This window comes from Dasypus novemcinctus, chromosome 21 (assembly GCF_030445035.2).
Source record: "Dasypus novemcinctus isolate mDasNov1 chromosome 21, mDasNov1.1.hap2, whole genome shotgun sequence".
Classification (NCBI taxonomy): Eukaryota; Metazoa; Chordata; class Mammalia; order Cingulata; family Dasypodidae; genus Dasypus; species Dasypus novemcinctus.
In genome coordinates this window covers 70,537,083-70,560,353 of record NC_080693.1, presented here as the reverse complement: position 1 = coordinate 70,560,353, position 23,271 = coordinate 70,537,083, and the positions used below count along the sequence as shown (strand labels likewise).

The following is a 23,271-nucleotide window of genomic DNA, read 5'->3' as shown; positions in this document are numbered from 1 at the left end:
GTCCAGGTGCCTGGTAAATGAGTAATTGTGAATAAAAATTTATTGGATAATATAAACTACATGCCAGTAACAAAGAAGCCCAAAGGGATAGCACCATGTTCTTGTTATTACTGACAACTAAAATGTACAAAGTTTAGAATGCATAGAGGGTTTTTATATACCTTATCTCACGTTATTCTGTGAAGCTGATATTACCTCCATCTCACAGACAATCTAAGACTCACAAGACTTAAGTGATATGCCCAAAGACACAAAATCTGAGGCAGCATAGAAATTCTGGAAATTAATCCTACTTCTTTTCACTCTAAACCCTATCTGGAAATCCAGGAAGATAACATATTAAACTAATTCTCCTGACCTGCAAATACAGAAGTTTAAGGTCACCAAAAACATTATCCCATTTCCTCAAAATAACTGATGGAGAGAGATGGAACAGATCAAACAATATTGAGCAGTAGTTGATAACTGCTGAAGTTGGATGATAAGTATATGGGGCTTATAACCCTTCTACTTTTATGTTTGAAAGTTTTAATAATAAAAAATTTTAATTACTACATGTAACTACGGCTATTTCCTACTCCTCTCATTCATCTCTCTCTCCACTCAACCTCCAAAATAACTATTTAATGCATTATCTCCTTTACAATCATTCCCAAGGTCATCAAGTCAACTCAGACCCTTACCATTCCTTACTTGGACTATGGTCACCCAACTCAAATCCCTGTCTCTAGTCGCTCTCCTTACTGCCAGTCCATCATATTCATCCTGAGTTTGACATTTAAGATCCTCCAAACCCAGCTCTGACCTGCTAGGAGCCTCACCTTCCACTATGTTTCGTTATATAGCCCAGGGTACAGGGAATATGGAAGTGCAGTTTCCTGACACCTGCCACATTTCCAAGCACATGACCGAGCCTTTGCTCAAATTCTGCTTCCCTTCAAAAGGTCCTTTTCTTTCCATTAATTCTCATCATCAAGGTAAAATTTAAATATTACCTCTTCAGTTGTAGCATTCCCTAATATCCCCAAGGGGGCAGTATCACTCCCTCCACTTAACCCTTAAACACCTTGTATGAACCTCTTTTTACAGCATCTATCAAATTCCTAATAGTCCTTTCATTTTCTGTTGTCCCTATTCTACTAGATGATTAGTTCCTTGTCAACAGGAACAATGTCTTATTCATCTTCGCATTTTTCAGAACAGAGTTTCTCAAAGAGTGTGCCATGGCACACTGGTATGACATGAATAAGTTAAAGACGTCCTAGATAGTGACCTCTTTAGTCCTTCAAGCAGCCACAAAGGGAGTGTAACAGCCAGAGCCACCAAGAAGTCAAGCCTGGAGCAGTCCCAAGCAGCCTCTTCCTTCAAACCATGGGAATGCTGTGACAATAAGCTGAGAAGCACTCAGAACGAGGAACACAGGAGATGAATGAACTCAGTGGATGCCCAATAAGTAACTGCAGAATTGAATCTTGGAACAACCCGGTTCCCTTCAACCATTTACCCAAGTTCACTTACCATGCAAACCAGACTCCATCATGAACCATTTCACCAAACTACCATCCAGACCACACTCACTCTATTATGAACATTTTCACAGAACACATCTGGTTATCTTTTGAATTACCACCTGTTAATAAGTTGACTGTACTTGCCTTACCATCCAAAACCCACATCAATAGTTTATTGCATAAAATAGCAAAGAATATGAACTTACCATATAGAGATTTAAATAGGAAAATCTAACATTTTAGAAGAAATGCATGTGCCATTTCACATTATTAAATTAGCAAAATCTTTTAAGGAAAAAAAATGAACTTCTGTCCAGCTTATGGTGAAAGAGATACATCCATATATCTCTACTAGGAATACAACTGGGAAGCAGATGTGGCTCAACTGATAAGAGTGTCCACCTACCATATAAGAGGTTCAGGGTTCGAACTCAGGGCCTCCTGGCCCGTGTGAGCTGACCCAAGCGCAGCGCTGCCACACACAAGGAGTGCCATGCCACTCAGGGGTGTCTCCTGCATAGGGGAGCTCCACGCGCAAGGACTGTGCCCCACAAGGAGAGCCACCCCACACGAAAAAAGCACAGCCTACCCAGGAGTGGCCCCACACACACGGAGAGCTGACTCAGCAAGATGGTACAACAAAAAAGAGACACAGATTCCCAGTGCTCCCGAGAATGCAAGCAGACACTGAAGAACACACAGTGAATGGACACAAGAGAGCAAACAAGGGGGGGGGGGGGGTAGGGGAGAGAAATAGGGAAAAAAAAAGGAATACAAACTGATGCCCTATTGCCCTATCCTTGAAAAACAATAGGACAATATGTGCCCAGAATCCCCAAAAATTCATATCCTTTAACACAATAATGCTACCCGAAAATTTATCCTAAAGATACAATTAGTCAGAAAAAAATGTAATATCCATACTTACGTGGATTACAGTGTTAATTGAATCCACTAATATGGATTAAAATGTTAGCTAAAAACCAGCCAACAGCAGAAATACCTAACATAATGATTTAGGCAAATTATGAGAACACGGCAATGAAAAATTTTGCAACCTTTCAAAATGTAAACATATATATCAAAATTGTAAGACCTATAACACGGAAGTGTTTTATGATATAAGTAGAAAAAACTCAAATTATAATGCATCATGATTAAAATGAGCAAAAACTGTGTATTTTGTTGTTTTTCTTGTTTTTGTTTTTTTTAAAGATTTATTTTTATTTATTTCTCTCTCCTTCCCCGCCCCAGTTGTCTGTTCTCTGTGTCCATTTGCTGTGTGTTCTTCTTTTTGCCCACTTCTGTTGTTGTCAGCGGCACAGGAATCTGTGTTTCTTTTTGTTGCATCATCTTGCTGCATCAGCTCACCGTGTGTGCGGCGCCATTCCTGGGCAGGCTACACTTTGTTTCCCGCTGGGCGGCTCTCCTTATGGGGCACACTCCTTGCACGTGGGGCTCCCCTATGCGGGCAACACCCTGCGTGGCACTGCACTCCTTGCACACTTCAGCACTGCATGTGGGCCAGCTCCACACGGGTCAAGGAGGCCCAGGGTTTGACCCACAGACCTCCCATGTGGTAGACGGATGCTCTATCTACTGGGCCAAGTCTGCTTCCCAAATATATGTATTTTGCAATGGAATGCCAAAAAGAAAATCAATTGTTCAGGATAGGGACCCCTAACTTCAACAACTTATGTAATATTATTCAAAATTTAAGAAGGAAAGTACCACCACACCCAGGAAATAAAAGAGCTCCAGGACTTAAGTTTGATGCAGTCTCAAGAAGAGATCCACCTCTCCCTTCTACTTCTCACTTTGACCTTGACTGAACTCTTATGTTCTCCTTACTTGCAATGACTTATAAACATCTCAAACCCCAGCTTTCCAAACTGTCTCAGTTTGTCTTCTGATCATCTACATGAGTTCTGTGGGAGTTATACCATACAAAACAATCATATACTCAAGAAACAAAGAACCCCAATAACCATGTATTACTTAACAATCAGCAAGTAGCCAGGACCAAGTTTAATTGTAAGCCCTAAAAATACACAGTACTGCCACATTAAAGTCTATGTGACTCTCAAGGCCAACTTGCTGACTCAGTAATAGACAAGATTACAGGAAAAGGAAGCATGAATTTAAAGACAAATCGAAGAGCTTGGTGTCAAGTAGTTGAGAGTAGGAAAAAAGGTAATTATTTTTTATCTACAAAGAATAGAAAGCTAAAAACTCAGCTTAAAACAGATATCTAAAAAGTGGCTAGTCATATTTTTGTAATTCTTACACAGCAGGAGTCCAAAAGGCAGGATGGCAAGTCATTTTATTAAGAGCTTAAGCTTTCTGGAGCTGAAGAGGTCTAATAAAAGACTAGTCCGGGAAAATACCAAAAATTAATTTTAGGACTGAGGCCCCTCAAGGATATTAAAATAGTCTTCCATCTCTTATATCTTCTGTAGCATTACCATTTTCTAAGTTTAGTAATGAATGATCAGGATACAATAATGGACCGAGATCAGTTACCATAAAATAATAAATACTCAAGACTAAACTTTCTTTAATTAGCAGGGCATGTCATTAAAGTATGAAGAGCTATGAGTACATGAATAATGAAGAACTGAGAGTATATGATGCAAGTAGTACAACCATTGGGGAAAAAGTTCAACCTTTTGTGTCTGTTGAAATGATCTCTGTATTTAGATCCTCAAAAATGCAGATATATGAAAGTCACTAATGACAATATATACCAGATAACATGAAAAAGAAACAATTCAATACTTAAACAACTTCATCAGTGCACAGAGTGATCACTGCTCAAGAATGTTGGCACAAAACTGAAAGACCGCTTCAAGTTCCACCCACATGCGGACAGGTTACTCATTCTGAACCAAAGTGGAAGATTAACCTACCATTACATCAAATAAACTCATGTGACAAAAACAGCTGGCAGAGCCTCTTCAGGGTCTGCTCTGTGTCCAGTCTGTCCCAGGAAGTAGCCAATTCAGTTACGACCCGTATCTTCACACAACTGCTGTTTTACTACTACCCTATGTCACCCCACCATGCCCCACATTATCCTTCTATCTAGTCAAATGCTCTTGTCTAGATTAAGTCTTTCTCATCTCTTTCTTGGGTTTTGCGAAGTTATGGTTTTCTAAATAAGGCTCTCCTAAATGTTACTCACCTGCAGTTCACTGCACTGGGTATCACCCAAATAGCCCATCAGAGCTCTTTATAATTTCTGAAAGAAAGAGAAGGAAGTTTTTAAATACATAGTAGTACACACACACAATTCACTGATGTATCAATTCTGAAGCATTTGTATCCAATATTCACAGCATATGGTCTTTTGGTCCATAGCATTTTAATAAAATGTAGCATAACCAGCACAGGACCAGGAGTCCAGAGATAAGAGTCAAAAGATAAAAGTTTAGTTTAATGTTGCTACTATTTAGCTGTGTAACCTTGGGCAAGTCACTTAACCTTTCCAGACCTAAATTTTCTCAACTGGAAAATGAGACAGACTAGCTAGAAACAGTAGAGCACATTACAATAGAAAGAGTGCAGGCTTCCCAGACAGAATACCAGCTCCACAACTTACTGTCCTTGTGCTGTTTCATCAGTTAGTTCACATTTAAGCCTAAATTTCCTCCTTTGCAAATGGAAATGACAAAAATTATCTTGTGAGTTGTTAGAAGAATTAAAGGAGATGACAAGGAGTTATTAAAAAATCTAGAGTAAGTACACTATGCAGCTTATCATAAAATTTAACAGGCAGTAACTCATTACCATCACTACTACCTCCCAGCCCTAAAATTATCCAAATTCAAATCACAAGTATTTTCTTAAAATAGTTAAGAAGATGGAAACGGATGTGGCTTCAGCAGCTGGATGCCCACCTACCACATGGGAGGTCCCAGGTTTGGATCCCAGTGCCTCCAAATGAAGACAAGCAAGACAGCGAACTGACGCAATGGGCTGGCAAGTCAAGATGACGCAACGAGGAGACAGAACAAGGAAAGACAATGTGAGACACAACAAGCAGGGAGCAAAGGTGGCTCAAGCGATTAGGTGTCTCCTTCCCACATGGGACGTCCCAGGTTCAGTTCCCCATGCCTCCTCAAAAGATGAGCAGACACAGACAGCACAAAATAGACACAGAGAGCAGACAGTGAGTGCAAACAACAAGGGGCAGGAGGAGAAATAAAGAAACTACATCAATCTTAAAAAAAAAAAATTTCAGAACAATCAAAATCTGACTAACCTGACAATGGAATTAACTAAGTGTTTCCCAAATAAATCAATTAGTTATCTTAAACTGATGGTAGTTTAAAATTAGCAACCTTATTAACACAACAGCAAATAAGAGCAGAATAGACCCTGTACATCATTTAAGCTCTAGTACAAGGACCATGCCTTCCCAGGTCTCCCACTCTCTACTTTTACTACTGCCAGTATACCAGACTTCCTAAAACTAAAGGATACCTGACTACTGACTGTGGTCAGCTCAGGGGAAAAGGACTAGGGATGGAGGAAGAAGTACAGAGGATCTGATTGCTTGCTTGATGTTTATTTTTGTTTTTTACTTTATATATTTATGACTCATGTACTGCTCAAATTGTTTACCATAAACATGTCTCAGTTTTGAATAAAAATAAACACATTTTTTAAAAACTACATTAATTACATATATTGCCTACTGACAGGAAATTTACCATGCAGAAAAATTTTCACAACATGGAGAATTTCCACAGAAGAAAGTAAAAAGCCAAATTCAAATGTAAAAACATGGCTCAGAAAATTACAAAAATCACAAACATTCACACTTCAAAATGGTTATGTCAAAAAATACACCATGCATTCTTTAAAGAATCTGATGATGAACCAGGTTTCCTTTTTGTTCAAAAGCAAGGTAAAAATATAAACTCTAACTTTATCAAACAATTTCCTGCTCTCACTTGGAGAAACTGACCCAATACAATTTACAAGAGTAAAACATAAATGGATGTTTGAATGTTTAGTATTATGTTGAAAAACTTTCAATTTGTTTTAGAAAATTGACAACTTAAAAAAAAAATTACATATATTTAAAAAGTCTTTGTTACATCTATAATATTCTTTTAAAAAGAAAAATATTCTTTTAAAATATTCTTTTAAAAAGAAAAATGTTAACACTATTAAATTCAGGATTACTCAAAAGTATTACTCTAGCACAACTAGAAGTGACAGACCACTACGTTTCATGCTTCTCCTAGCCAATGTTACAGAAGTAATCTTGACTACACCCATCAATTTAAATGGATTGTAAACTGGTATGGCTATGCTCTCCATAGACATACTTCTAAAAAATAATTCAAAATATTACTTAGAAATCAAATACATTTGCAAGTACATTTACTTTATTATGAAAATAAACAATCATAACAATTTGCTTAAAATTTAAAGTAGTGCTTCTCCCTCTCTTAGATAACCACTGTTGATAAACTCTGTTCCAACCCTTCTATACATTTAAAACAACAGGCAAAGGACTTTATTTCTTGTGCTGGGTTTGTATTTGGATCTTAAATGTAGTTAGACAAACAATTATAGACTAACCTGCATTCAATATTAATGCCAAGCCTACTTCTTAAGAGTATAAAAATGCATTTATAAGATCTGGTATACTTACTTGTAGGTCCTTCTGAAATGTTCTTAGCCTTTCACGAATATGCTGTATATTTTTAAATTACACAAGACCCTTTGCAAGCAGGAATGTTTTCTCCTACTGTTTTGGCATCTCTCCTTCCCCTCCCCAGTGAAACAGTGAACAGTCCATAAATGTTGATAAACATTTTAAAACCCTGTAGATTGGGACGCAGACTTGGCCGAATGGATAGGGCATGAGCCTACAACATGGGAGGTCTGCGGTTCAAACCCCGGGCCTCCTTGACCCGTGTGGACCTGGCCCATGCACAGTGCTGATGCATGCAAGGAGTGCCCTGCCATGCAGGGGTGCCCCCCGTGTGGGGGAGCCCCACGCCAAGGAGTGTGCCCCGCAAGGAGAGCTGCCCAGCACGAAAGAAAGTGCAGCCTGCCCAAGAATGGCATCACATACACAGAGAACTGACACAACAAGATGATGCAACAAAAAGCAGCACAGATTCCCGGTGCCGCTGATAAGGGTAGAAGTGGTCACAGAAGAACACACAGTGAATGGACACAGAGAGCAGACAACTGGGGGGTGGAGGAAGAGGAGAGACATAAATAAATAAATAAATCGGGGTGGGGGGGTAAATAAATCTTAAAAAAAAAACCTGTGGATTGACTTTTTTCAATGTTTTACTTTTTTTAAAGATATTTAAGGTATTAGAAAACAAAACTACTTGCTACACAATTGCAAAAAGCAAATTTGCCAACTTGATAGAAATGTACTAACTGATTCCCCAAAATTACAGCCTTACCTAAAAATAGTGTCCTAGCTTCCCAGCCAAAAGGACAGACTAAAAAAACTATGTCTTTATTCAGCTCCAAGACACAGACTTCTACTTCATCATAACCTTCAATACTAAAGTATTTCAAACTCTAGAACACTTGGTATAACAAGGTGTTTGGTTACCAACTACAAATTTCACGTTAAAGTGAATATTAATACTGCCCCTAGTTGTACATGCAAAAATTGAGGAAAATGTGTTGGCACTCTTCAGGCCAGACAATTGATTACCTACTTCTAAATATTCAATTTGAGACTACAAATGAATACCTCCATAATAAAAAAGCAGATCACTAATTCCTTACCACAAAATAATCTGTAAATTTAAGATAAAAGGTTAAAATTGGAGAGGCCTAAAGTATGACTATGCTCCACCTACAAACTGGGGGGAAAATTAATGAAAAAAAACTACATTGTCCCTGCCAAGAATAAAAATAAAAATGATATGGAATACACACTAGCACTGGTGAGTTTTAAACACAAGCAAATATGGTGTGCACAATTACAAAAGTATTTTGATTTATAGCCACCTTCCTCAACCAAGTCTTTTTTTTTTAGATAAAAATGGCAATTGAATGCCTAAATTAAAAATAAATAAATAAACAAATACAGCACAGCTTATTCTTCCTAAACAGATGTGATAGATATGAAAATTTCATGAAAGGATTTCAAAACCCAAATGGGTTGAAGAAAAAAAGAAACCTGTGGTAACCAATCAACCCACCATGTCTTACACTTTTCCAAATAAATCATAGTAAAATATTCTGTAAATGAGAAGACTGAGAAAAATGTAGAATTAGCAAATTTCTTAAGTCTCCCCAGCACAAAATGCTAACTATTTAAATACTATATCAATAATGTCCTGAAAGTCCAAAACATTACTAGTTGAAATAAAAGAACACTTTGAATTCTTCAAAGTATTTACACACATCATATGTGAACAGAAAATAATGACCAGTTTTTATTTAAGAATAATTATGAGGGAGACAAGTGCTATTCCATTTGTCAGAAAATAAGAGCAAGAGTGTCTGATTTGCCAAAAATAATTCTTTTCTGTGGAAATGATTTACTTTAAAATAGTCCCACAAACTATGGATACACAAAATCCACACTCACAATCACTAATACTCAATGTAAAGTAAGCTATGGACACCAAATCACAGATAAAATAAGACATTCAATTAAAGTTACACTAGGAAATTTAAATAAGCAAATTATAATCACCCCTGTTGAAGATACTTATCAAGAATAGCTGCAAACAACAGTTGCTCTGGATAAGCCACACTATGTCTGAGTATGTTGGAGACACTGAAAAGTTTGGCACCCATTAGGCACATTTTTCCCTTCTAAATTTAGCTCTGCCCATATATCCGTTTGACTGAGTGAGATGTATGGAAACAAAGATGGCTTCATCAAATTATGCAAAGTTTCAGCCATACTCATAGGAGTTGATTAAAATAACAAAGAAAAAAGGGTAAATAATTTTTAACTGCAGTCTCACCTTACACATCTCACCAGCACTGTAGTTCATTAGTGATCAATTACTTCATCCAATTCCTGAGGCAAATAAAAAGTAAAATGTGTCTTACAACACCAGTAATAGGCATTATCAGTAGCAAACATTTTATCAGCCTGAAATGAAAGGCTATCTAAATTTCAAATGGAAAAAAGTTACCAGAATGGTACAGTCTGCAGCTTGGCAACTGAAGCTGTTACTTTAAAAAACATTTTCTTTCAAAGAGTCAAAATAGATCATAAAATGTTCTTAAGGTCAAAAACATTTTTTTTTAAAAGCCATCTTCTTCAGCACTGACTGACGGTACTTTCAAAAACAAAAGAGAGAGAAAAGAAAAAGGAAACTTCATTGAGTTTGAGAGGCCAAAATTAAGAACTGTCCAGGACTCACCCACCCCCCCCCCCTCCAGGAATCCACTGTCTCTGGAGTTGTACTTATTAGATGAATGATTTGCCTGAAAAGTGTTAGGTGTGAGAGAGAAGGAATGAAATTTTTTTAGTTTTGAACAAAATCTGAGTACCCCAATCCAAGAACCGGAAGACCCCGGCTTCAAGGCCTGACTAAAGGATCCCCAGTAAAGAAGAGAGTGGAGAAGGCGCAAATAATTTGGGGAGGGAGGAAGGGAGAGGAATCAAAGTTCCCAAGATAGGACTGCAGTCTCTAAGTCCTTGAAAAGGGGACTCTTAAAGGAATCTCCAGGAACGGATAGTCTGTTTTTATTTTTGTTGTGCTTGTGGGCCAATGAGAATTTCCGAGGAGGGGGCGGGGAAAGGGGGGAAAAAGTGACTCTCAAGCCAACAGCCCTCAGCGGGGGAGGGACGGGGCGCGCCCCTGACCCACTTTTCCCGACGCCCACCCTCCAGCCCCCGCGCCGCCCGGGTGGAAGTCCGAGCCCTGAGGGGAGAATCCAGCGGGGCGTGGGAGGCCGGCACGCTCCCCACCCCCAGCCCAGACCCGGACGAGAGGAGCGTGTGAGGAGGCTCGACACCCCCTTCCGGAATGGCCGCGGCTGGGAGAACCTCCCGCGGGCTCCCAGCCTGGGTCTGCAGGGCTCCCTCCTCGGCCCGGGCCGAGGGTGCCGCGGCCCCCAGCGGAGGGGAAGGGGACCGAGGAAGGGAAGAAGCTGTAAACAGCCCCAGCGTCCGGGCCTCGCCTCGAAGAGCCCCGCTTCCCAGGCCCCGCGGCGGGCGGCCCCGACCCCCGGCCCGCCTCGGGGCCGCCCCTCCCGGGGCCCGAGGGAGCGCGAGGGGGGCCAGGCGCCCCCCCCCCCCGGGAGGGCTCCGGCAGCTCGCGGAGCGGTCTCGGCAGTAGAGAAGAGGGAAGTCAAGACTTACCTGTCATTACTTTCTACGCCATCTTGGATCCACTTGTCAACGTCCCCACAAAGCATTATGGGTAAGAAAGAGCCTTTAAAGTGACTACCCCCCCGCCCCGCGCGCGCAGGCCCCCGACTCCCGCCTCCCGCCGGCGCCGCCGCCGGCACCGCCCCCTCCGGCCGCACCTCCCGCGCCGGAAAGTTGCCGCGGGTGCCTGGCAGGACCCTGCGCCCGCGGCCCGGCCCCCTCCTCCCCTCTGCGCTGCTCGTGTTTAAAATTCACCCCCGTTCGTCAAATGTGGCTTTCCATTTTCCTCTTTTTCCCTGCCCCGGCCGCCCCCCCACCCCTCGCCTCCACGACTGTTCCTTTTGCCCCGCCGCCCTCCCGCCCCGGCACACGCCCCTCGTCGGCGTTTCCTCAGCCCGAGGTTTCCCTGCCGCCGGCAGGGAAGAGCTGTTCATTGATTTATTTTTGCGCATTTCTGTGGCTCTGACTGCTCTATAGAGCCGGTGCTGAGCAGCGGGCTTCGGGCACCGCAGGTCAGCGAGCTCCCAGGGCTCCGGGGCCGGGCGGTGGGCCCCGGCGCGCAGGCTCCTGCTGCCCTGACCGGCCTCCGCGGGGCAGGGAGATGCCTCCGTCCCGGCACCCCGCTCCAGAGCCGTCAACTCCGGGAAGGGCGGACACTGGGTCCCCGCGTCCACCGGCAAAGCGCGTTTAAAAATATATGGGGGAGAAAATCAAGGAAGACGGCTAAATGCAGCCCCATTTTTTCACTCTCTCCTGAGGTCTCCCGCCCTTCGGCAGTAAAGTGACCTGCGACCCTCTGGGGGGGACCCCTCCCATAGGAATGTGGCCTGAGGCTCAGCCGGATCCACCCTTTCACTGTCCGGCTGCGGACGGTGACTTCGCCGGGCGGGAACTCGCGGGCTCGGGCGTCGCGCAGAGGCACGCCGGCGCTCGGGGGAGGGTCCGGGGCAGGGAGGACCGTGCTTCCGCTCGGCGCCACCTGCCGGGTCCCCGTGGGGCCACGAAGTCAGGCGGCGGGACGAGAGCAGGGCCGCGGGCGCCGCCTTCCGCCCCGGGGGTGGGGGAGCGCCGAGTCGCCCGGCTGCGAAGGTGTGCCCTGGAAGGTAGAGGGCGCCGAGACGCCGGCCGGGGACCCCGAGATCCCGAGCGACCCCTCCGGCCGCCGGCCCTGTGCAGGGGAACCTACCCTCTCCGGACTATTCCCCGCCCGCTGTTTGGAGATGTCCCGCGAGGGGACTCGCCCCCGCCCGGCGCACTCGCCCTCCTGCCTCGCGGAGCCCCGGCGTCCAGGTTCCCCCAGAAATAGAGCCCGTCCTTCAGTCCCCTCTCGCCTCTAGGCTCTGCTTTGCAAACTTTGGCGGCCGGCTCTGGTTGCTTTAAAAAATAAAAAAAGTTTTTACAAGGAGGTGTCAAAAAAGAAAAACCAACCCTCCTAGGCATGCTGCTTGCGAAATTATTCGCTATGAAAAGCTGTTGTAGGGCTCTCAAGTTAGAAGAAAGCACGAGTAGGCGCATTACCACCCCCTTTCGGTGCAGGCTGAGGGCCTGGGGGTGGGGGTCTGGATACACGACCAGCGTCTCTAGCAGGACCCCGGACGTTTGCACTAGAGCCCTGCCCCCGGGCAGCTACGAGCTGCACCAGGCAATTGTTCCGCCCAAGGAGAAGAGTGAGGTGTAGGCTCATCAGGCTTTGGCCTGGGGTCAACCGTGCGGGAGGGAGCGAGGCAATGAGTCACTCCGGGCCGCCCGGGAGCGCAGGAACCGTTGAGCCAGGGAGGGACCTCCCTGAGTCACCCGCTCCGCGGAGCTACGAAGGAGTTGGGAAACCAGAGCTCGGAGCCAGGTTCTCAGACGTCTTCCTCTAGCTGCCTCGCCGGGTTCGGGGTGGGGGTGGGGAGTACGGTGGGAACAGGCAGTGCCCCTCCCCAGGCCCTCTACCGCCTGCTGGGAAATGGATTGCCTCTCCCGTCTGCAGAAGGCGCCCAAGTCGCCTCTTCCGTTTAGCCTCCTTTTCCAGTTCCTCATCAGCACTTAATTAGCCACATTTCCAGGCATATTTCTTTGATAGTTTAGTTTTGTTTTATTTTGTTTGTTTCCTCATACAGACCTTGACCCAGAGAACTGCTCAGTTTACGACCCGTTCACCGACTCCAGGTGCCTCCTGGGCCATTCTTGTCCAAGACACCACCTGTTGCCTGAGCTGGGATAGTTTCCTAACTCTTCTTGCTGCCCCTACTCTGCCTCCTACAGTCCCTTCTTCATCTGACCAATCCAGTCACATTTGTGAAATGAAAATCAAATCGTGCTCTGATGAAACTCCACCAAAGTTTTCCCTATCACACTTGGAAATAAAACCCAAATTTCCAACTATGGCCATAGGTCCTTCGTGAGGTGACCCCTGCCGGCTCTTTAACTTCATCGCTGCCAGTCTCCAGGACAGAGTATCCTCCCTCACTGTGGGGGCACCCTGCTGTCCTCCCTTGCCCCACAGGCCACCCCAGCCTTCTTTCTTCCCCTGCAGCACCCCAAGCTTTTTCCTGGCAAGAACCTTTCCCCCCACCTCTTCTGAAGATCATCTGTTTCTATCATTCAGCCTCAGCTCAAATGTCACCTCCTTAAAGAGGCCTTTCATGAGCCAGAGCAGCCTCACCTGCCAGGTCACTCCCAATTCCCTTACCCTGTTTTAGAAACTTACCTTGTTTGTTTGTTTAATTGCTTATTATCTGTCCCACCCCTGTGAGAGTGTGACCTCCAGGAGGGCAAAGGCCTTGGCTTTAATCCTCTGTGCCTAAACCAAGGCCTGGCATGTCTATAGATGCTCGGTCAATATCTGTTGAATGTATGACCCAACTTTTATCAGGACTGGAGATGGCGGCGGAAGGGAGTGCTGAAGCATGGAATGTGCTACTGAGGGCCTGGCCGAGGGGCCCTGGCCACCGGCTCTGACCATGCCATGTCGAGAGGCATGCCAGTAGGAGTGGAGTGGGGGAGAAACAGGCCCCTGGGCCACCCAGTCCCTGACTTCACTCTGATTCTGAGTTAAAGAACACATAGCCTCAAATTTCCCAATCACTCCCTCTTTCCTCCCTCATTTTCTTCTCCCCTCACTGGCCACATCTTCTCAGTTTTCCCGTGATTGAAGAGCCCTAGTGCTCAGTCCCAGCGTCTTTATTCTTCTTCCACTACAACTCCCACCCCCTCACCGCCCCCCCCCCCACCTTCACCCTCACCCCAGTCATTTCTTTCAGTCTCAAGCATTAAAATACCACCTTTGCCCTGAGGAAGTAATCCCCAGCCTGTAGTTCCAGTCCAGGGCTCTCCTCGGAGCTCCACACTCACACAGCAGCTTCCTGACTTCCCTAGACTTCTCGAACTCAGCATATCCAGAAAAGAATTTCTGATCGCCCCCCACACGCACAACTGTGCTCCAACACAGTCTTCCCTGGCTCAGGTGTCAGCAAGCCCATCCTTAAAATTCATCACCCCAGCACTCCAGTCTTTCTCTCATATGCAACCTTCCATCCCTCTGCCTTCAAAATGTACCCAGAACTTGATTGTGTCTTTCCACCTCCATCACCACCACCTGGTCCAAATGACTATTAATTCCTTTTCTTTACTCCTATCCCAATCTTTTTTTCTCTTTAAGATTTGTTTATTTATCTTCCCCCCTTCCCCTCCTCCCACCCTGCTGTTTTTGCTGTCTGTGTTGTCTTCTCATTTTCTCTCCTCTAGGATTCATTGGGATTTGATCCTGCAGACCTCTGATGGGGAGAGAGGTTCCCTGTCAGTTGTACCATCTCAGTTCCTGGTTTCTGCTGTGCTTCACTTTGACTCTCCCCTTGTCTCTCTTTTGATGCACCATCATCTTGCTGCATGACTCACTTGCACGGGGCACCAGCTCACCAGGCGGGCACTCATGTGGGTACTCATGCAGGCACTGGCTCACCATGCAGGCACTTGTGCAGGCACTGGCTTGCCACAGGAGCACACTTCCTCTTCTTTTTCACCAGGAGGCCCCAGGGATCGAACCCATGTCCTCCCATATGGTAGGCGGAAACTCTATCAGTTGAGCCACATGTACTTCCCCCAATCTAGTCTTAACACTATTGCCATACCGTTCTTTATAGAAGGCAAATCAGATCATATCACTCCTCTGATTTCTACCCATCTCCTTCAGAGGAGAAACTAGAGTTTTCCACGATCTGCCTCCTCTCTCCTACTTCTCTTCCCCTAACACCCATTCAGCCATACTGGCCTCTTGTTCGAGGATGCCTTGTAACTCTTTCCTCTTTCACTAGCACTCTCTCCCCGTATAGCCACATGGCTCACTCTTTCACATTTTGCTCACTCCAGTAAGACATTCTCTCACTGTTGTATTTTTTTTTTAAGATTTTTTATTTTTTATTCACTTTAATTTTCTTTATCACCCTCTTCCCCCAGATGGTTTGCTCGTCTGTCTGCTCATTGTTTGCTCACCTTCTGCACCAGGAACTGAACATGGAACCTCCCACCTGAGAGCCCAACGGACTGAGCCACATACTGGCTTGTGAACTCTACTTGTTTTGGCAGGGGAAGAGTCTAGCTCTCTTGTGGTGGGAGGTGGCATCTGCTGGTCTTTTTTAGGAGGCACAGGGACCAGAACCCAGGATCTCTCATGTGGTAGGTGGGCACCCAAGAGGTTGAGCCACATCCACCTCCCTCACTGTTATATTTAAAATTACACTATTCCTTAACACACACTTTCTCCCTATTGCTTTTCTTGCTTTTTTCTCTAGCATTTATCACCAATATAAGTAATTTATTTATGTATTCAATTTATTGTCTATCTCACCATATGACAGAGTCACATTGCTAATTACCATAGACCCATATTCATTGGTGAGAACTACATTTTTCAGCTACCCCCTTGCTTCTACACAGGGCCATGTGACAAGTTTTTTTTCCAGTGGACTTAGAGCAGAAGCTTATGACACTGAAGCACATGAAAATCTGCCTGACCAAAAAACTCCTGTATAGGACTGTAAGATGAGCAGACAGATCTTTATTATATTAACCCACTGAGAACTTGCAGTTTATTTATTATAGTGTCTAATACCTTAATCACTACAGCCCACTAGAATGTAAGCTCAACGAAGGCGAGGACATATGTATGATTTGTTCACTCATGTATTTATCCTCAGTGCTAAGAACAGAGTTTACCCCATAGTAAGTACTAACTATTTAGTGAGTGAATGAACAGATGAATTTCCTTTTCCATGACCAACCTTGAAAATAAGTGAATGGCTGATAAAGAAAAAACAATGGAAAAGAATTAAGTTTTTCATTTTTACTTTTTGGTTTTTGTTAAAGAAGCAGAAACTATGGTTTTCCAGAGAATGGCTACTTTTAGGGCTTTTTTTTTTTTTCCTGCTTTTACCATTTTCTTCTTTTCTTCCTACCTCTTAATCTAACAGGATTCACTGCCTAATAATTTGAGCCACTATGAGATGTTAGCCAAGATATCTGCCCTAAGTCACTTAAAATATAGCATGAAATAATACAGGTTAAAAAAAAGAAGAGGTGGATTGACTTCTGGGAAGGTGGTGTCAGAGTAGGGAGGAAGGGCTCAACTCTCTCATAAAAACAATGGAGGAAGGGCAAAAAACTGTCTGAGGGAACACCTTTGGGAAGCGACAGACCAGGAGATTGCTGCACACCCTCCAGGAGCATGAGGGACAGAGAGATGAAGAAGCCAAAATGAAAACTGGGATTTCCTAAACCCTGCCACAGGGAACAGCACCTATCCCCACCCTGAAGGCAGACAGCCTGGATAAAACCTTTGGCTCTTTCCAGCAATCTGTGAAGGGAACAGACATCTTCCTGCCTGGGAAGAGGGTGTGGTAGAAGGCAGAGGCTTGTTTCTCTTCGGTGAATTTGGCCAGCAGAGCCCACTTTGAATCTCAACTCTGGCCAGACCAAAATCATGGGGCAAGTGGAGGTTGAAAGAGTTACATCTCTGAAAAGATTCACTGACAAGCACCAACGGCTGGTCTGCCAGGAGCTGATCTGCACCCCGTTAGTGAGTCTCTGGCCCTATTTTAATAACATAAACTGGGCAATTTTAAAGATTTATAATAAATTGAACCAAAAATCAAAGAAGAGCCATGAAACAAAACCACTAGGCAAGAGAAAAAAATTGACCATCAGACTAAATTCACCAATATATTCAGATGCCTAGACACCAGCAAAAAATCACAAGCCATACTAAGAAAAGGGAAGAGATGACACAACCAAAGGAATAAACCAAAAATCCTGATGAGACACAGGATTTAAGACAACTAATCAGTGATAATCACACAAATCTCCTAAATCAATTCAAGGAGTTGAAAGAAAATATGACTAAAGAGATAAAGACTATTAAGAAGACCCTGGGTGAGCAAAAGGAACAATTTAAAAGCCTACATTGGAAGCGGACTTGGCCCAGCGGATAGGTCGTCCATCTACCACATGGGAGGTCTGTGGTTCAAATCCGGGCCTCCTTGACCTGTGTGGAGCTGGCCCATGCGCAGTGCTGATGCACGCAAGGAGTGCCGTGCCACACAGGGGTGTCCCCCGCGTAGGGGAGCCCCACACTCAAGGAGTGCGCCCCATAAGGAGAGCTGTCCAGCATGAAAGTGCAGCCTGCCCAAGAATGGCACCGCACACACAGAGAGCTGATGCAGCAAGACGATGCAACAAAAAGAGACACAGATTCCCATGCCACAGACAACAGCAAAAGCGGACAAAAGAACATGCAGCAAAATGGACACAGAGAGCAGACAACTGGGGCAGTGGGGGCGGGGGGAGGAAGGGGAGAGAAACAAATAAAAAAAATAAATCTTTTAAAAAATAAAAAATAAAGTCTACGAAAGGGAAGCAGATGTGGCTCAAGCAGTTGGGCACCTGCCTACCGCACAGGAGGCCCCAGGTTCGGTTCCCAGTGCCTACTAAAAAAGATGAGCTGATGCAATGAGAAAACACAATGAGAGACACAACAGGCAGGGAGAAGAGATGGCTCAGATGATTGGGTGCCTTCCTCCCAAATGGGAAGTCCCAGGTTCAGTTCCCAGTGTCTCCTAAAAAGAAAATGAACAGACACCAAGAGCACGCAACAAACAGACACAGAGCAGACAGTGAGCACAAACAACAAATAACCATTTTTTTAAAAAAGCATACAAAGAAAAATAATTTATGGGAATGAAAGACACAATGTATGAGATTAAAAATACATGAAAGGCATATAACAGTAGATTTTAATTGATGGAGGACATAAATAGTGAAATTGAGAATAGAACATCTAACTTGAAAAAGATAGGAAAACAGATTAAAGAATGGAAAAAAAATGGAACAGGTCTCAAGGAACTGAATGACAACATGAAACACACAAACGGAAAAAGTGCAGAAACAATATTTAAGGAAATAATGACTGAAAACTTCCCAGTTCTTATGAAAGACATAAATGTCAATATTCAGGAAGGAAAACACACCCAAAAAAATAAATCCAAATAGACCTACTCCAAGGCACCTACTATTCAGAATGACAAATACCAAAGATAAAGAAAGGATTCTGAAAGGAGCCAAAGAAAAGCAATACATCACATATAAGGGAACCTCAATAAGACAAAGTGATCTTCTCTCATCAGAAACTATAGACAAGAAGAAAGTAGTATCATGTAGTTAAGGTACTAAAAGAGAAAAACTACCAGACAGAATCCTTTATCTGGCAAAACTGCTCTTTAAAAATGAGGGGGAGTTTAAAGTCTTCACAGACAAAAAAAAAAAAAAACTGAGAGAATATGTTACCCAAAGACCAGATTTACAAGAGATACTAAAAGGAGCACTACAACCAGAAAAGAAAAAACAGGAAAGGGGAGTGGATGTGCCTTAAGCTGTTGAGTCCCCACCTCCTACATGGGAGGTCCTGAGTTCAGTTCACAGTGCCTCCTGAAAAAAAACAAAAACAAACAACAAGGAAAACAAACAAAAAAACCTCAGGGAAGCTGATGTGGCTTACTGTTTGAGCACCAGCTTCCCACCTATGAGCTCCTGGGTTCAAACCCCAGCCCATGGTACCTCAAAAAAAAAAAAAAAAAGGGCAAAAGACTGGGAGAAGAGTGTAGAAATGAAGATTATTAATAAGGGTATCCTAAAGGGTAAAAAGACAATAGTAAGATATTGACAACAGAAAGTGAAAGGATAAAATGATTACTGGAAGACTACAAGCTTTCCCACTGAGATCAGGAAGAACACAAGGATGCCAACTGTAACCACTGTTACTCAATATTGTGTTAGAAGTTCTAGCTAGAGCAATTAGACAACATAAAGAAATAAGAGGCATCCAAATAGGAAAGGAATAAGTAAAACTTGCACTATTTGCTGATGATGTGATCCTATATCTGGAAAATCCCTAAAAATTCCACAAAGCTATTTGGATTAATAGGCAACTTCAGCAAAGTATCAGGATACAAGATTAATATGCAAAAATCAGTATTTATATGTTTGTATACACTACTGATGAGCAATCTGAGGAGGAAGTCAGAAAAAAAAATTCCATTTATAATAGCAACTACAAGAATTGAATATTTAGGAATAAACTTAACCAAGGACATAAAGGACTTGTATTCAGAAAACTACAAAAAATTACCAGGAGAAACCAAAGAAGACCTATATAAATGGAAAGACATTCTGTGTTCATGGATTGAAAGACTAAATATCATTAAGATGTCAATTCTACGCAAACTAATTTACAGATTCAACACAATCCCAATAAAAATCCTAACAGCCTGTTTTTTATTTGGAAGGGTAAGGGGCCCCAAATAGCTAGAGATGTCTTTAAAAAGAACAAACTTAAAGGATTCTCACTTCTTAACTTTAAAGCATATTACTTAGGTACGTTGGTAACAATAGCATGGTATTGGCATAAAGACAGACATATTGACAATGGAACCAAGTTGAGATTTCAGAAATGAACCCTTATATCTATGGTCTAGTGAGTTTTGGGGGGAGGAAGGGGAGGTACCAGGGCCAGGGATTGAGCCCAGGACCTAGTATGTGGGAAGCCAGTGCTCAGCCACTGAGCTATACCAGCTTCTGGTCAAGTGATTCTTGACAAGGCTGTCAGGCCCACCCAGCAGGCCAGAACAGCCTGTTCAACAAATGTTTCTTTGAGAACTGGTTATCCATATCCAAAAGAAAGAAAGAGGACCCCTATCTTACAACTTATACAAAAATTAATTCAAAATTGATCAAGGACCTAAGTATAAATGCTATAGCCATAAAACTCCTTGAAGAAAATGTAGGAAAACATACTCAAGATATTCTGGTAGTTGGTAGTTTCTTAACTCTTACACCCGAAGCAAAAAATAGATAAATGGGACCTCCTCAAAGTAAACATTTTTGTTCTTTAAAAGACTTTGCAAAGAAAGTAAAAAAGCAGCCTACTCAATGAAAGAAAATATTTAGAAATCACATATCTGATGAGGGTTTGATATCCTTGTTATATCCAGAGATCATGTACCTCACAAGTGGTTGAGCTCTTTCCTGCTTCCCCTGTACAAAGTCCTAGGTTCGATGCCTGATAACTCCTGAAAACAAACAAACAAGAACATTAACTCTTAGTGGGGAGCAGATGTAGCTCAGTGGTTGAGTGCCTGCTTCCCATGAACACAGTCCCAGCTTCAATCCCCAGTAACACCTAAAAAAAAAAAAAAAAAAACAGAGAGAAAGAGATCATAGAACTCAACAATAAAAAGGCAAGCAACCCCCAGAAGCGGATATGGCTCAACCAGTTGGGCGCTCACCTACCACATGAGAGGTCCCAGGTTTGGTTCCAGTGTCTCCTAAAAGAAGAACAGATGCCGCCTCCACAGCAACGAGCTAGACACAGCAGCCCATGGGGAGCGGATGTGTCCCAAGCCACTGGGCATCCACCTCTCATGTGGGAGGTCCCAGGTTCAGTTCCCAGTGCCTCCTGGAGAAGGTGCACAAACAATGAGCAGACAGACTAGGGAACCATCTGGGGGGCAGGAGGATAAATAAATCTTAAAAGACAAACAAAGACAAGCAACCAATTGAAAAGTGAGCAAAAGACTCGTGAATATAGACATTTCTCCAAAGAGGAAATACAAATGACCAAAAAAGCACATGAAACAATGTTCAACAACATTAGCTATCAGGGAAATGCAGATGAAAACTACAATGGGATACCATTTCACACCTTATATAGTGGCCTTTATCAAAAACTCCAGAAAACTACAAGTGCTGGAGAGGATGTTAAGAAATAGGAACACTCCTTCACTGTTGATGGGAATGTAGAATGGTGCAGCCTTTCTGGAAGACAGTGTGGCAGTACCACAAGAAGCTGAATGTAGAACTGCCATATGATCCAGCAATCCCATTATTAGAAATATATTTAGAAGGATTGAAAGCAAGGACATAAACTGAAATCTGCACACCAATATTCATAGCAGTATTATTCACAATTGCTAAAATATGGAACTAGCCCAAGTGTCCATCAACCAATGTATGTATATACAAAATGTAGTATGTACATACAATGGAATATTATTCAGCCGTAAAAAGAAATGAAATTGAGATGCATATGACAACATGGCTGAAACTCGAGGACATTATATTTAGTGAAATAAGCCAGACACAAAAGGACAAATATTATAAGGTCTCACTAATATGAACTAAATACAATGAATAAACTCACAGAAGTAAACTCTGAAATACAGGTAATCAGGAGATTGGATGTGAGTTGAGAATGGGAGCTGATGCTTAATGTATGTAGAATTTTTAATAAGATTTATTGTAAAAGTGTGGAAATCAAAAAAGTAAAGAGTGATTGGGATGTTATATCCCACTTCTACTTTTAGACCGACCTCATTTTTACTTGAGCTATAGAAAAGAGGCCATGGTGGTACAAATCAATCAGACCATCCCCTCTTTGAGAACAACTAAAAGAGTGCACCGAATATAAAGACATATATATATTTATGTATATAAACTACCTGGAGAAGACAAAGCAGGGAGGTGATCTAGCCATTTGGAGTCCTTATACCCTAGAGACATTTGCTTTGGAGGAGCTTTCACTGTAGAGCAAGGATCGACAGACATTTTCTGTAAAGAGCCAGATAGTAAATATTTTAGGCCTTGAGGGCTACCAACAGTCTCTGTTGCTTATTCTTATTTGTTTGAGATTTTCTTTTTCTTTTCATAACCCTTTAAGTTTGCAAGAACTTCCATGAGGGAAGCAGATGTGGATCAAGCAATTGGGTTGCCATCTACCATATAGGAGGTCCAGGGTTCTATGCGCAGGGCCTCCTGGTGAATGGAAGCTTGCCCGTGCAGCGAGCTGGCCCACTCAGAGTGCCAGTGCCGCCCCACGCAGGGATGTTGCCCCACTCAGAGTGCTGGCCAACACGGAGAGCTGACGCAGCAAGAGGACACAACGAAAAAAGACACAGAGGAGAGACAGTAAGAGACTTAGCAAAAAACCAGGGAGCTGAGGTGGTGCAAGAGAATGATCACCTCTCCCACTCTGGAAGGTCCCAGGATCGATTCGCGGAACTGCCTAATGAGAATGCAAGCAAACACAGAACACACAGCAAATGGACACAGAGAGCAGACAATGGGGTGGAGGAGGGGAGGGAGGAGAAATAAATAAAATACATAAATCTTAAAAAAAAAAACTTCAATGAGTTTACTCATTCTTTTAGCTCAACAGTGAGACCATACAATATTTGTCCTTTTGTGTTAGCATATTTCACTCATCATAATATCCTCAAGGTTCATCCATGTTGTCATATGCATTCCAATTCCATTCTTCTCACAACCGAAGAGTATTCCATTATACATACAGACCACATTTTTTTTTTAAAAGATTTATTTATTTATTTAATTCCCCTCCCCTCCCCGGTTGTCTGTTCTCTGTGTCTTTTTGCTGCGTCTTGTTTCTTTGTCCGCTTCTGTTGTCGTCAGCGGCACGGGAAGTGTGGGTGGCGCCATTCCTGGGCAGGCTGCACTTTCTTTCGCGCTGGGCGGCTCTCCTGACGGGTGCACTCCTTGCGCATGGGGCTCCCCTACGCGGGGGACACCCCTGAGTGGCAGGGCACTTCTTGCGTGCATCAGCACTGCGCATGGGCCAGCTGCACACGGGTCAAGGAGGCCCCGGGTTTGAACCGCGGACGTCCCATGTGGTAGAAGGATGCCCTAACCACTGGGCCAAGTCCGTTTCCCCAGACCACATTTTGTTTATCCCCTTATCGGTTGATGGATACTTGGATTGCTTCCATATTTTAGCAATTTTGAATAATGCTGCTACAAACATTGTTGTACAAATATCAGCTTGCATCCTTGCTTTCAGTTCTTCTGAATATATTCCTAGTAATGGGATTGCTGGGTGATATGGCA

At 43.4% G+C, this 23,271-nt stretch overlaps 1 protein-coding gene across 4 annotated transcripts in view; it reads right to left on the bottom strand.

Annotated features, from left to right (window-relative positions):
* The window catches only part of HELZ (helicase with zinc finger), a 236,830-nt gene extending 225,871 nt beyond the window's left edge, over positions 1–10,959 (bottom strand). The window contains exons 1-3 of one of the 4 annotated variants that reach the window (XM_058284578.2): positions 10,831–10,959; positions 9,482–9,537; positions 4,696–4,752 (exon numbers count right to left, since the gene is read on the bottom strand). The gene's annotated coding sequence lies outside the window, so the exon portion shown is untranslated. The remainder of the gene's footprint in view (positions 1–4,695; positions 4,753–9,481; positions 9,538–10,830) is intronic. The other 3 variants (XM_058284577.2, XM_058284579.2, XM_058284576.2) reach the window with 3 other exon arrangements.
* Positions 10,960–23,271: the final 12,312 nt, after the last annotated feature.